Source organism: Acomys russatus, chromosome 23 (genome assembly GCF_903995435.1).
Source record: "Acomys russatus chromosome 23, mAcoRus1.1, whole genome shotgun sequence".
Lineage (NCBI taxonomy): Eukaryota > Metazoa > Chordata > Mammalia > Rodentia > Muridae > Acomys > Acomys russatus.
The window spans coordinates 47,140,428-47,154,780 of record NC_067159.1 but is presented as its reverse complement, the minus strand read 5'-3'; positions in this window follow the sequence as shown (position 1 = coordinate 47,154,780).

Below are 14,353 nucleotides of genomic sequence, written 5' to 3'. Positions count from 1 at the left end.
TGAGGTAGCCACTCAAACACAAACTGCATCTCAGCGAACTTCTATACAGACTGATGCTGAAACCATGAAGCTTTACTTAAGGTTTTGTACTTTTACCTTACATTACATTTTTTTATACATTTATCCAACACACACACACACACACACACACACACACACACACACACCACCACCACCACCACCACTGCCACCACCAAGAACAACAACAACAACAAAAAAAAAACTGTGTCAGAGTTGAAATAAGAAAAACCATCTCTTTACATAGTTATGGTTATTTGTTCTTTCACCTGCACTACTCGTCACCTAATGTTAAGACAAAAGTAGTTTTTGAAAGAAAAAGGAATGCATTCTAGAAAATTCCCTTCTGCTGAAGTGAGACATAGATTAAAAGGCAGACATTTCCTTTTCACATCCACCCCTTTACCTTTCAGAATTAATGATGCATAGTTGATTATTTTTTTTCTGCCAAAGAACTATCCAATAAAGTAACTACCCACAATGTGAAACTTAATGGCCCAGTGTTTTAAGTCTCATGTATAAAACAACAACAATAACAACAACTAGGGCCTGTGACATAATAGCAACCACTCTGGACCTCAAAACTACACAGGAAGAGGGTGGTACATCTGGCATGGTGGAGAACAGGATCTCATTTAGGGATACTATTGCTGTGATGTGACATCATGTGACCAAAGCAAGTCCATGGAAGAGCGCTCCTTGCTAGCTTGGTACCCTAACTTGCTCAGTCTGTTCTCTGATAGAACCAGGGACTTGACCAGGTATGTAACCATCCATCGTGGGCTGGGCCCTCCCTTAGTAATTGCTAATTGAGAAAATGTCCTATAAGCTTGTCTGAGCAGGACCTCATGGAGGGTTTTCTCAGTTGAGGCTCCCACCTCTCTGATGACTCTAGCTTGTGTCAAGTTGACATAAAAACTACCCAATACAAATGGTGTTCACCCTCAAAGCACAATCCAGTCCCCAGTATTCTCACAGACATATACGCAGTGTGGAGGGAGCATCAGATAATCTAGTCAGAAGCCAACGAAAGAGTATAATTCTGTTTCTTTGTGTGTAACTCAAAATTCTCACAAATAATGTGTCGCCCACGAAGTATTGGGTGCTACAATAAATCAGATTTTTATTAGGCCACTTAATTGTGGGGAGGGGCTTTAGGCTAAAACAGCTGAGTGAGTACCTTGGATTCCTACTTAGCTAATTAGAACCAGCCAACTAACTAATCTCTAGCTAGGTCTTAGGGTTTCTGTTGCTGTGAAGAGACACCATGACCACAGCAAATCTTATAAAGGAAAACACTTATTCGAGGCTGGCCTACAGTAAAGAAGTTTAGTTCATTATCATCATGGCAGGAAGCATGGCAGTGGGCAGGCCGACATGGTCTGGAGAAGAGCTGAGAGTGCTACATCTTGATTCACAGGCAGCAGGGGAGAGAGGGAGCCACACTAGGCCTAGCTTGAGTGTATAAAACCTCAAAGCCTGTCCCACAGTGACACACATCCTCCAACAAGGCCACACCTCCTAACAGTGCCATTCCTTATAGACCAAACATTCAAACACAGGAGTCCATGGAGGCCCTTCCTATTCAAAGCACCAAAGTACAGAAGTCCCACTAGACCATAAATAAAAGGTAAACAGCTATCCATTGCCAACTAGATAACTAAGTCTTCCCTAGATTTTAACTTCCAAGCTTTTGATGATTTGAGTGGTGCCAATGACCATTGCTCAAACAAATTTTAGTGGACCTAATTATTTCTTTTTAAATAATGTTGTTTCCACAGTAGGCAGAGCCGACAAAAATACTGTCACTATTTTTTCTAAACAACGTATGTAAACAAGCATTTAAATGTATCTCAAAACCAAATACAAGATTAAGAGTCATGATTTGTTCCTTCTTTGTACAATTTTTTTTTAGACTCGACCCTTCCTCCAGGTCCAGCAACTGTCATCAACTCCAGTCATATGGTGTGAAAGCCATAAGCTTTATAAACCATTAGGTTGGGTTAGAGAAAAACTGGCTTAAATACTTGTTTTCACCACTTTCCTGGGTGGGTGAGCGTCCATAAACTAAAAAAACCTAATCTTTATGAAGAGCAAAGGTCAGGAGAACATTCTGCCTTCTGTTGTACTTTTGGAGGTTGAGACCCTTTCGCACTAGGTACGCACTGCCTTGGAAATGGTGAGCTGGTTCTCTCACACTCGGTGCAGGAGACAAGCTGGCCTAGGGGCTGCGATGGGGCAGGAGCATTAGCCGGCTCAAGCAGGCGCTCACAGTCAGAGGAATGGGAAGTTGCCCAACCTCTGCGCCCAGGATTCCTGTCCACACTGAAGTAAATCTGAAAAGAGGAAGGTTCCGGGGTGGTTAAGGCTGCTGTGGGCGCCACAACTTCTCGTAAAGCCTCCAGTACCAGACGCATGGGCAAAAGGAGTGCTGACCTCCAAGTCGCGGTGATGGCGGATCGGTAGGCAGAGCGCAGCCTCGGAGCATGGGCAGTCAGCAGCCAACAGCCACGCTGGTGGCAGTAGCAGCAGCAGCAGCAGGGAGAGTCCCCGGACCCCTGGCTGCGCCATGCCTGGGTGGAGTCTGAGAGGAAGATACCTCCTGAGGGGCGGGCCCTGATGACGGGGGTTGGAGGAGGCCGGGGCGGGGCCTGCTTGCTGAGGGGGCGGGGCATGTCGCAAAACACAAGCGTAGCCCGACCTGCTGCCGGGTAGGTGGGTCCTGGAGGGCGGGCCATGAGGTGGACATTGAGACTGGCCTTCCCTGGCTGGGAGTAGTACTTAAGAGTAAAGGTTAGTTTGAGCAGACACCCCTGGGCCCCAATCCACCCATCACGATGTTCTTCTTGTAGGTTTCTAGGACCCTCTGGGTCCTTCTATTTCCCTATCTCCTAGAGTCTCAGTAGGATGTCCTAACATCTATCCTAATCTCCTGGTAAGTGAAGGCTTTGGTGGGACGTTCCTTTTGGGCTAGTGCTCAATTATAAGTGAGTATATACCATGTGAGTCTTTCTGCTTCTGGGTTAACTCACTCATCGTGGTCATTTCTAGTCCCATCCATTTGTCCACAAATTTCAGGATTTCCTTGTTTTTAATAGCTGAGTAGTATTCCATAGTGTAAATGTACCATAATCTCTTTATCCATTCTTCAACTGAGGGACATTTAGGCTGTTTCCAGGTTCTGGCTATTATGAATAAGACTGCTATGAACATGGTTGAGCATATGTCCTTGTTGTGTGGTGGAGCATTTTCAAGGGCAATACAATAGTAAACATCGAACTCCTACTCTGATCTACCCAGTGGACAGGACATTCTCCACAGTTATGTAGAGAGCAGGGACTGACTCTGACATGAACTCTGGTGCTCCATATTTGACCACCTCCCCTTGGTGAGGAGGCCTGATGGCACTCAAAGAAAGAATAAGCAGGCTACCAAGATGAGACTTGATAGCCTATGACCATATAGTGGGGGAGGGGAGGGGAATAGGGTGAAAGTGGGAGGGAGGGAGGAATGGGAGGATACAAGTGATGGGATAATAATTTAGTTGTAATCTGAATAAATTAATAAAAATTTTTAAAAAAGAGTAAAGGTTAGAAGGGGTGGGGGCCCCTACACTCCTATGCTTGGAAGGGCCAGGGAAACAGTCTTAGGTAACTTCCAGCTCCACCAGTTTTATTCTCTCCATCACTCTTTGGCTCCACACCATGCCATGGCTGTGTGGTCTGAAGGCTTTCTGCTCATCCATCCTCCAATTGTTTTAGAACCACTTGCTTAGTATTGCTTCCCCACAACCACCCCTGCCCAAAGCTCAGCTCACTGGTTGGCCTGTAGTAAATACTTAAAAGCTCACCGCAGAACTCCAAGAGCACCTGTTTTCTTTTTAAAACTCAAATTTGATAGGTTTGACACCCCTGTGGACACTCTTTTCTAAGTCTCTATACAGGATGTTGAATTGTAAAATGGATGGAGTGATACTGTCATATTATCAGATGTTTGGTTAAGTGTGTATTGTGATTTCCTGCATAAAATAAGGCGAATTTAAAGATAAACTGTGCAGTGACCTTGTATGAGTTACCATTTCATGAAAAGCCTTTCCTTGCTCTAAGAACAGGACAGGGGAGTTCTGGCCTGCTCATCAGGCCCTGGCGTGGGACCTAAGTTACTCTGCTCAGTGAGGGCAGTGAATGCTAGGAGAACGCATTTGAAAATTACTGTGTTTCTTTGGGGATTTTCCTGGTTAAGTATCAACAAGAATAAACATTCTGTTTATGGCTATAAAGGAAACTGTCATTAAACTCTTAACAACTAAACACCAATTACAGCATATGAGTTTAAACTTATTGCAAACCCCCTAAACACCAATACAAATTTAAATGATGTAAATTCTTTTCCCAGAACCAAAATATTATCAAAATAAGGACCTCTCTGAGCTCTTACAGAAGATAACTAAAAACAGAATAAATTAATATATTTCTAATCTTTGCAGATTGGGAAGGCTAGAACCCAGATTTGCTTACTTCTCTTAGTTTCTCTGCCTGTTGCTGTAATTAAAAAGTAACTAGGACAGGTTTTTTTTGTTTTGTTTTGTTTTGTTTCTTATTTTCTGGCTCACGGTTAGGGGTACAGTTCTATAGCAGTGAGGTCAAGTCAACAGGATCTTGAAGCAGCTGGTCACAATCAGAAAGCAGGATGAATGCAAGCAGGTGCCAAGCTGGCCTCAGGGTGAGTGCATGCAGGTGTTGAGCTGGTCTCCCCTTTGCAATGCAGTCTAGGAGCTGTGCATCCCACAGTGGCAGAAGTCTCCCCAGCACAACTGACTTGCCCATAGGCATGTCCAGAGGGAGTACGCCTGGAGGCTTGTCTCTTCGGTATCCCAGAGCCGGTCATCATTTGCAGTCTTCTTGAGGAATGCAGGAGCGGTGTTCTTCAGTCTTCAGCTCTGCTCCTGCTGCTTCTCCTCTCGCTGCTAATATGCATTTGAATTGTTACTCTTGCATCAGAGTAGGAGCCATGGAAACAAGGCGTGGGGTTCAGCTGTATTGTAGGATGAAGCTAAATCATAGGTGGATGCTTCAAGGAACTGATGTAACTAAAAGTGAAGCAGGGATTTGACCTGAGCACGCCATAGTAGGTACTCTTGGTTTGCAGTAGTTTTCCATCTAGAACTTGATTTGTGCCTCCGGGGTTGACTGTTGTTGATGATAAGGCACAGAGCTAGCATGTCAGCACAGACAATGATGCACCAAGTCAGTGATCCTAGTGATGATGTCAGCATGGACAATGATACTCCAAGTCAGTGATCCTAGCGATGATGTAATCTTAGCAATGATGCCAATTAGTGTTCCTTTTCCCATACTCCAGCTGCCCGAGCCTCCCCTTATCTGGCCTTTGAGCAAGTAACCTGTCTGCTCAGGTAGAGTTGCGTGGCATCCCAGGCACGGGCCCTCTATTTCTAGTGCTAATTGCCACTTGTTAGGGAAGTGCACACTCGGTTTTCCTGAGACAGATGAAACAGTCAGCATTGTGGTGATGATTTAAGACTGAAAGAAAGGCTGCAGCATAGGTCACAACAGCTTCTAGAATCCCCATGGCCATTTGCCTCCTATCTTTGAACAGAATCTCCTGAAGTCCTGCCTTAAACCCATCTTTCCCTTTCTAAGCAGTAGGTTTCAAAGTTGGAATTGTGCTGCATGTCATTAAGACCAGCGCTCAGGAAACAAACGCAAACAGACTGCTATTGAATTAGTTCGAGAACAACCTGGTCCACTGAGTGAGACCTGTCAAAAAAAAAAGGAAAGAAGGAAGAAATAAAAAGGAATAGGTTTTACCTTTTACTTGGTCTTCCAAAATACACTTACCATCCCTACTAAGCAACTCAGCCTTTTAAAGAAAACTAGTAACTGCAGATAGTTTCTTAACCTTGGGCTGGAAACTGTCTTATTACTCCTGGCCCTTTATCTTGGGAAGTTCCTGGAAACAGTGATCTCTCTTCTGTAAGGTAGTCTTCACATCTTTCTCCTAGCTTAATAAATCAACTTCTGTCACTAGACCCTGGCCTAACGAGTTTTCTGATTTGTCATCCACTTGAAGCTGTCTTTGAGGAGCTCTTCAAACAGGGCGAGTGGCACTTTCAGCAGCACATGAGCAGGTCTAGGCATCATACAGCATAACTTTCTTTTAGGAGCAGATGCACCTTTGTGCCTGTCATATGCCTGTGGGCTCATAATAAATTTGCAAACAGTAAATCCTCTGCCCACGTTGCTTTGGTAGGAAAACATGACACCCACTCATTCCCCTTTTACTGACGCAGCAAACTTGCTCACAGTCATCCTGTAACTGCATCTTACTGAGCCAGCCTGTCCTGGATGCCAAGATTGAGGCCTGTCCCTTCTGTGTGCTTCAAGTTCAGAGGCTTGGGAAACAATCTGCAAACATAATATTGTCAGTGTCTTTTATTGGCTGACAACTATTATTGAAAGGAAAGCCATTTTCCACCTGCCGCATGATAGAAAGCAAAAAGGCTGAGGCTGTCCTGCTGGACAGGCCTGTCCATCAGTATTCCAAGGCTGACTGCACCAAAAAGCACATGGAAGCTGCCTTTTTAAAATTTAATATTTTATTTACTTTTTAATTTTATATGCATTAGTGTGAAGGTGTTAAATCCCTTTGAACTGGGGTTAGAGACAGGTGTGAGCTGCCATGTGGGTGCTGGGAATTGAACCCAGGTCTTTTGGAAGAACAGAGGGTGCTCTTAATCACTGAGCCATCTCTCCAGCCCAGGAAGCTGCCTTTTTATATCTCATTTTTAGCACTATTTTCCCCACAGTCCACACACTTGGAGATGGCCACAATATTGTCTGTATTAGTGTACTGAGGCTGCAATAACTAAGTGTCCTAGGCTAGAAGAATGGAACAATTACTTTATTGTTCTATAATCCTAATTGTGTAAATACAAGATCTATTGGCGGTTGAGTACTTTCCAAAGGCTGTGACAGAAATCTGTTCAAGCCTTGCTTTTTGGCTTAGTCATCTTCATGTCCACATATTTTCTCTTTATATGTGTATGTTCACATTTTCCCTTGCTTCTATATACACCCGTCATTGCAATAGAGCCTGCACTGATGCTTTCCTTTTAACTAGAGGGAGATCCTCATTGCTGAGACATTAGGGGTGAGGAATTCAACATGTGTTTGGGGGGATTTTGTAATTCTAGTTAAAATATATAAATTTTCCTTGATTTTCATATAAACTATGATGATGATGTTAATGATAATGGCATTGTAAGCCAGGTGGTGGTGGTCCATTCCTTTAATCCTAGCACTCAGGGGGCAGAGGCAGGCAGATCTCTGTGAGTTCAAGGTCAGCCTGGTCTACAGAGTGATTCCAGGACATCCAGGGCTACAAAGAAACCCTGTCTCCAAAAAGTAATACAAAAAATAAAATAATGATAATAATAATGATGATGATGATGGTGGTGGTGGCCATAGTGTATATAAAGACACAGTGGTGATAATTTTATTAAGAACTATATTCTAGTACTGTGAACAAACAGTATAGTAGTGACCCCGAAGAACTGTTGGGCTCCGTTGGGCGCCTCCTAAGTCCACAGCCACAAACATGTCCTTGCAAGTCAGGGGTCAGACCAACTGTCCAGACCTTAGAGGAAGCTGATGTGGCCTGCTAGCAATACTAAGGTTCTTAGTGTACTGATCCTGCCCGTCACAGTGACCCATGGTTCTCAGTATGATTTGTACAGTACTTGTTACTTCAGACACGGGGCCTGTAACCCTAGAGATTCACCTGTAATTCAGAGGAGGAGAGATGGGAGTTGAGAATGAGGCTCGTGCACTCAGTTCTGCATAGCTGGATGCATCAGCCCTTCTGTGGCTGTCAACATCGGGCATAATTTCTTAGAAAGAGAAGGAAATGAGGTTCCCAGAGCAAGTCCCACCAAGATGAGCCAGTGACAGTCCCTCGTCTCCTCAGTGGTTAAACTGAGCCAGCTACATAACACACTTACTGTGATGGCCAATACTGCCAACTCGACATGTCCTTGAATCAGAGAACCTCTGAGCATGTCTATGGGGGGCGTTTCTGCGGGTTCTCCAGGGTTGGGAGACCCACTCTAACTGTGGGTGACATCGCTCCATAGGCAGAGGTCCCAGACTGTATGAGGACGACGTGAGCACTTCCTGTGTTTCTGCTTCCTGGCTATGGATGCTGCCAGCTGGGCCCCTGCTCCCGCCACACGCCGACCCTGCAGTGCCTGCCTATATCCTCAATGTGAGGCCAGACAGACCATTGCTGGGTTGCTCTGGTCAGGTGTTTTGTCACAGAAATGAGTAGAGTTGCTGACCTGTTTACTTTCTGAAAATCTGCCCTTAACTGCAGAGAACTGCAGATCTCATTGGGCAGATGCTTAAGGAGAAAGCGCTCTGCCCCACAGCATATATACAGGGCAAACTCAGCCAGAGTTAGGACGCAAGGCCGTCAGGACTTCTCTTGTTTTTCTGCCATCAGCACTATGCACTGAGGACCTTATTGGAGACACTCCCTCCTCCCCAGGTCAGACAGCAATGGGTCAGGCAGACTGCCTTCTCAAGAGCTGGGGAAGAGGAGAGGTTAGGAGGAAGGTGTTGCTGTCTCTCAAAACTCCCTGAGAATAATTTCTGTGACTCTGAAGCTGAGGTGAAGTTAACCTGTAAGTTGAGAGTTATCCAGTTCAGAAACAACCCTAATACCAGCAGCCCCTTGAGAGCCTTCAGCCTAGAAGCATGCCAGGCCCAGTAGGTTGCAATCACCATCCTACCTACCTCATTAGTGGTGAGGTCCAGGCACCTAGAGGGCTATTGGAGAGGGTTGTCTCTTAACAATCTTGGTTCCCAGTTTCTCCGCTAGGCCAATTTTCTCTAAGCCATGTCTGTGTGCAGGACACTCATTTTTGTGCAGGACACACATTTATGTGCTAGCAATTAGACCATACCATTCCTTTTAAAAACAGCTAATGAAATACAACTATGTGGGAGCAAGAACAGGGATAAATCGGAGCTAATATAACATTGGTAAAATTCACCCATAAGTATTAACATGATAATGTAATTAATTTCCTGCCCCAAAGATATAGGGGGGAACTACTGACAGGTTGTATTGTATACATTTCCTCCAAGATTGAAACAGTTTATCCTACAGGGAAAGCTCAAGCAGGTAGGTTAAAACAACTCAAAGGAGCTTCAGGAAGTTCCTGAAACTGAACAGACTCACTAGGCCCCTCCCTGCCAGAGTAAGCAATAAAAGCTGAGAGTCCTCCTCAATTCAGCTAAGCTAGAAAGAACGACCACCCCCCCCCCCCAAATCAAACAAACAAAAAACAGGAAAAAATGCTACAAAGACGACTCTGAGACCAGACAGACCAGCTGCCTGGAAGAGGTTTTTGAGACATTTCTATAACAATATTCTTCAACCTGCTGAGCTGCCTGCAGGCTGGGCAGTGTACTCCAATTCCCAGGTGAGCTGGGCTGGGCTTTGATGATGCAGCCATCTTTGAGTCATTTCTGTTCCTGTAAGTAACCTCTCACCCATAAGTAACCCCAATAAACTCACTGGGTCACCAAGTGACTTTGGGGGTGCCCATACTTTATCACAGGCTCCCTATGTGGCATAAGTGGACATATATATGTATGTTATATCTTCCCAAGGAAAGGTTTTGTCACACAACAGGTTCACAGGACCAGGTTTCTGCTGGTCTCGGGGCTATAGTCTGCTGTGCTCACCCCTGCAGATCTTGCTCTTAAACCTCCTTTGCTCTATTTCTGTCTTGCTTTGTTTAATACAATGGTGTTTGTTTTTTGGTTTTGTTTTGTTTTTTGTTTTTTGTTTTTTTTTTTTTTGAGACAAGGTCTCTCTGTGTAGCGTTGGCTGTCCTGGACTCACTTTGTAGACCAGGCTGGCCTCGAACTCACAGTGATCCACCAGCCTCTGCCTCCCAAGAGCAGGGATTAAAGGCGTGCACCACCACGCCCGGCTACAATGCTGTTTTTATAGTGCCAATTCATCTTTTCTGTATCTGACTTCCAATTGGGTTTCTGTCAGTTACAAAGAGAATCAAATCTGCGTTTCCTGTGGTAGGACCAGCCCTGATGACCATGTACCTGAAAGAACAATACAGCCAGAGAAGCGATGACTCCATGCCTGGTCAGACACAGTGTGTGCCTCAGATGAAGACTCTGCAAATAGGCACATGCGATTGTATTTTAGTGACCGTACCTAGTACTGCACTAACACAGTTCTTCTCACTCTCCCAAGGTACTCTGACAGCATCCGTGCTAGATGACAAGTGCTCGCATAATTACAGTGGAGCCCAGATGCTACCACAAACGTGTAATCCATGGCTTATACAGCGGGACAGAAGAGGTATCTCCGTGGTTAAGAGTACTCTGCTTTCACAAGGGACCAGAGTTCATTTACCAGCTGTACGATGGGCAGCTCACAAGCCCGTGTAACCACAGTTCCACGGAGTCCAATACCCTCGTTTGGCCTAGGTGCACACCAATGCAGGGCCCCCCACAAACAAAATAGTGATTTGAATAAATTGGCCACTTCATGCATGTTGAATGGTTAAGAAATACAAGCCCACAAGTGTAATGCTCACAGTCTTGACAAAGACTGAGCATTGCATTAGTAGGTTATGACTTGTGAGTGGTGACACGCTGGAGAGGAATATAAGACCTGAGGGTAAATGGTACTATTAGGTGTGATGTGGTGTGGTGCGGCTTAGAATGCACTGTAACACGGAGCACTAGGAAAGTACGTGAGATGGCTTTATGCAGCTTAGTTCACCTTGCACAGCTGTCTGATTCACCTAGTGTTTTTTCAGCATCACACAATGCAGAAACAGAGGCAAGGTTTGGATTATACTTAAATTATCCCCTTATATTTTAGTTGAATAGGTATATATTTCTGAGATTTTGTTGTTTTTTTTCACCAACAATTCCTGTCCCTATCAAAACTTTTCCAAAGTTTGGGGCAACCCGTAGCCATCGGACAGCACTGTAACAAGGGAATGCTATGGAGTACCTTAGAGTCTGCAAAGCAACGCTACCATCCAGAGGGAGAGTCTTGAATCCATAGCAATGCCATGCAGGGATGGCAAACAGAAGCCACTGTGTTGGGGAAGTTCCCCTTGTCTCTGGTCCTTACTGCCAAGTCTGGAGTTTACCTCAGACTTCCTGTGTCAAGAGCTTTCCACTTGACAAAAATGAGCGAGTGCTGTAGGAAGGCAAGGTCCATGCTGGCCTGTTAAAACTCCAGCAGACTGTCAAGCTCAGGAAAAAGCCGTGCACCCTGGCAGGCTGCAGCTGAAAGGGAACCTTTCAGTTCTGGACCCGGAGAAGACCATCCTGAGTCTGCTCTTTCTGATTTGATGATGCTAGGGCCACATGTTCTCTTTGACTGAGCTGCAGGTGGGGCTGCTGAGCCTCAGAGTCCCAGGACCTGGAGCCTTTTATATTACGCCGTGTGACTTTGATTACGTGTAGTGTGATCTTCTCTACCTAAAACTGCAGAGTCAAGCAACGACACATGGACAGCAGAACCCACCGTCACACAAGGCAGAGCTTTAGTGTCACCCACTGCCCCTTCCAATAAAGAAATGTGCTGCGTAAGTAAACCCATCAATATTTACAACTTCCCACAGATCTTATGCCTGTTGTTTGTTAAATGGTACATTTGATAGTCCAAAATTGAACCAGGTGAGCGCTGATGACTAAGTCTGTATGTGCCACTGGCATAAGAGCTATTTCCTGGTCCCTTTGAAATGCATTATTTCTAAGGATTCACAAAAATAAAACTTTAAACTAGTTAACTGGTGGTTTTACATCAAATCATTTAATTAACAGTCCATTCCATTCTAATTTACATTCAGCCCACCAGGAGGAAAAAAAAAAATCACTCAATTTAGGAAAAGAGAGAGAAAAAAAAACTGCAATCACCTTTTACTTTTATCCATTTCCCCACTGTGGGGAGAAAATCGTATCTACTCTGCATATCACTTTTTGTGAAAAAAACCAACCCACAAACCAACAGGAAGCACCGGGGGTCTTCCAGGAGAGCCAGTGGACCTGGAACAGCCCAAAGGTGACTAACATAGCGGCACTGGCTTGTGCTAACAGGTTTTCCAGCTGGCATTCAGCGCAAGGGTTCTCGATGCGGGGGCAGCATGTCCACCCTCTGCTCTTCTGGGACTGACATGACAAACCCCGACGGGACAGCAGGCACTGAGTGGAAGAGCAAAGATAGGGCAACCCTAGGAGGGTCTAGCTAACTCACTTCAGGCCTGGGGTCCCAAGGCCTTTCAGATGGCCCCACCATTTGGGGCTGTGTGGGGATGGGGTAAACTGGATTTCAGGCACTGTCCTCATCAAGCACCGGAGGACTCCCAGCCTTCGGGCAACCCTGCTTAGCTAGGACAGGAACCACAGAATTATTCCAAACAGGACTCTGCATTTCATTTATACAATGAGGCGAATAACTTGCTGTGGCGAGTCCTGTGAACCTAAGTAATTTAATATATTGCTTCTGTAAGAAAATACTCCTGTATTAAATCTTGGCCATGTTTTCCCTCTATCACTGTTTTTTCTATTGAGCTTCTAGTCATTGTGAATAAGTTAAAAGTAGGAAACTATCTTAAGACTTTATCGCTATTTTTAAGCTTTGAAAATTCAAAATCGGCACGTTAAGTATATAAAGACCAATTTGAGGCATAGTTTCCCATTTCCATATGGATAAGCAGGAAAGCACGTAGTTTAGCAGGCTGCATTTGAGGCAGGAGGAGATGCTGGCACTGACTGCGTCAGGAAGACCAGCACGGCTGAGTTGGTTGTGCACTGGAAATGTCTGTAGAAGAAGAGACGCGAAATCCCACGAGTTTCCTGTGGACTCAGTATTCCTGCCTCTGGGGAAGTCTGGGCGAGTGGGAACCCTTTAGAACGGGAATGGGCAGCACAAGACAGCAGGAAGACGCACTGCACCGCTTCTGGCAGATCTGGGCACATCCCTAAAGGGGCTGGATCCCATCTGTGGTTCCTTGGAGAACTCAGCCCACACTGAGATGCAAACACAGCAAAACAGGAGGTGCTTCTTCCCTCCTCATAGGACACAGCACAGTGGTCATGGGCACCAAGTCTGTCACAGAGACAGACCCTGTGGGGATGTGGGGCAGATGATCAGTAACTACCTCACAACTCTGACCACCAGCAAGGAAGTAATACCCCAGCTGGCTTCTCCTCTGAACTGCAGCAGCATCTCTGAAATGTAAGGAAGTGGTCCTGCACCAGGCTGAAGGTAGCAACGCACTCAAGAGCTACCTCCTGGAACTATGAACGTGGTTGCTTCCAAGAGGACACTTACTCGGGAGCAATGCCTCATCAGGCCGTGCTGTCTCAACTGCCTCAGACAAGTAGCTGCTGCTACATACCCCACAGTCACAGAGTGAAGGGACAACACAGTTTCCTCTTTTGGTACCATGATGGATTTAATGCAACAGCCACAGCAAGGGCAGGGAGGGAGAAAGGCAGACGGGACTAACCTGCATCATCAAGCAAGGACTTGAGTAGGCTTCTATGTGCAGACAAGCAGGGTGAGGCACTTAAAAGCTTTGGGATGAGACCCCATCCCGGAGAAGCCTGGGCCTAGGTCTACATTGATTATGAACTTCATTGCTCTCAATAGTAACATACTTCTCACAAAGAACCATGCAGCAGAAACAACAGACACAAAAGATTGTTCTGAAAATGAAATGACACAAGTGTGTCCAGAGCATCATACCTCCAATTATAAAAGTCAGTGTCTTTACATTGTCTCATTTCTTTTGTTGTAGTACGTAGTTGAAAATTTTTTAATTACAAAATTATTGGCAATGATATAAAGCCCTGGCTTGTACAGATATTACTGTACTGGCGCCCATTTGGTGAGGAAAATATCACCATCCAGCTACCTTAAATATCCTTTTGCATTCAAATATCTTAAATCAATGCTCTTATATTGTTATTCAAGATACTTTTGTCTTTCCCCCATCACTCCATAATCAATATTCCTCTTAGAAATTATAACATTCACATATATAAAATAAAATATGCTTTAAAAATCTCAACAATGTAATGTTAGTAGCTCTAGCTATCTGAACTCAGTTTTCATGAAGTGGCTTTGAATTATTATTTCCCAGATGGCTTAAAAATAAAGTCGTAATTGTCACGTGGCAGTGGTCCTAACACATCTGTAAACACAATGCCACCAAAAACATTTTTATTGGCCTGAAATACTATACTCAAGTATAGTATTT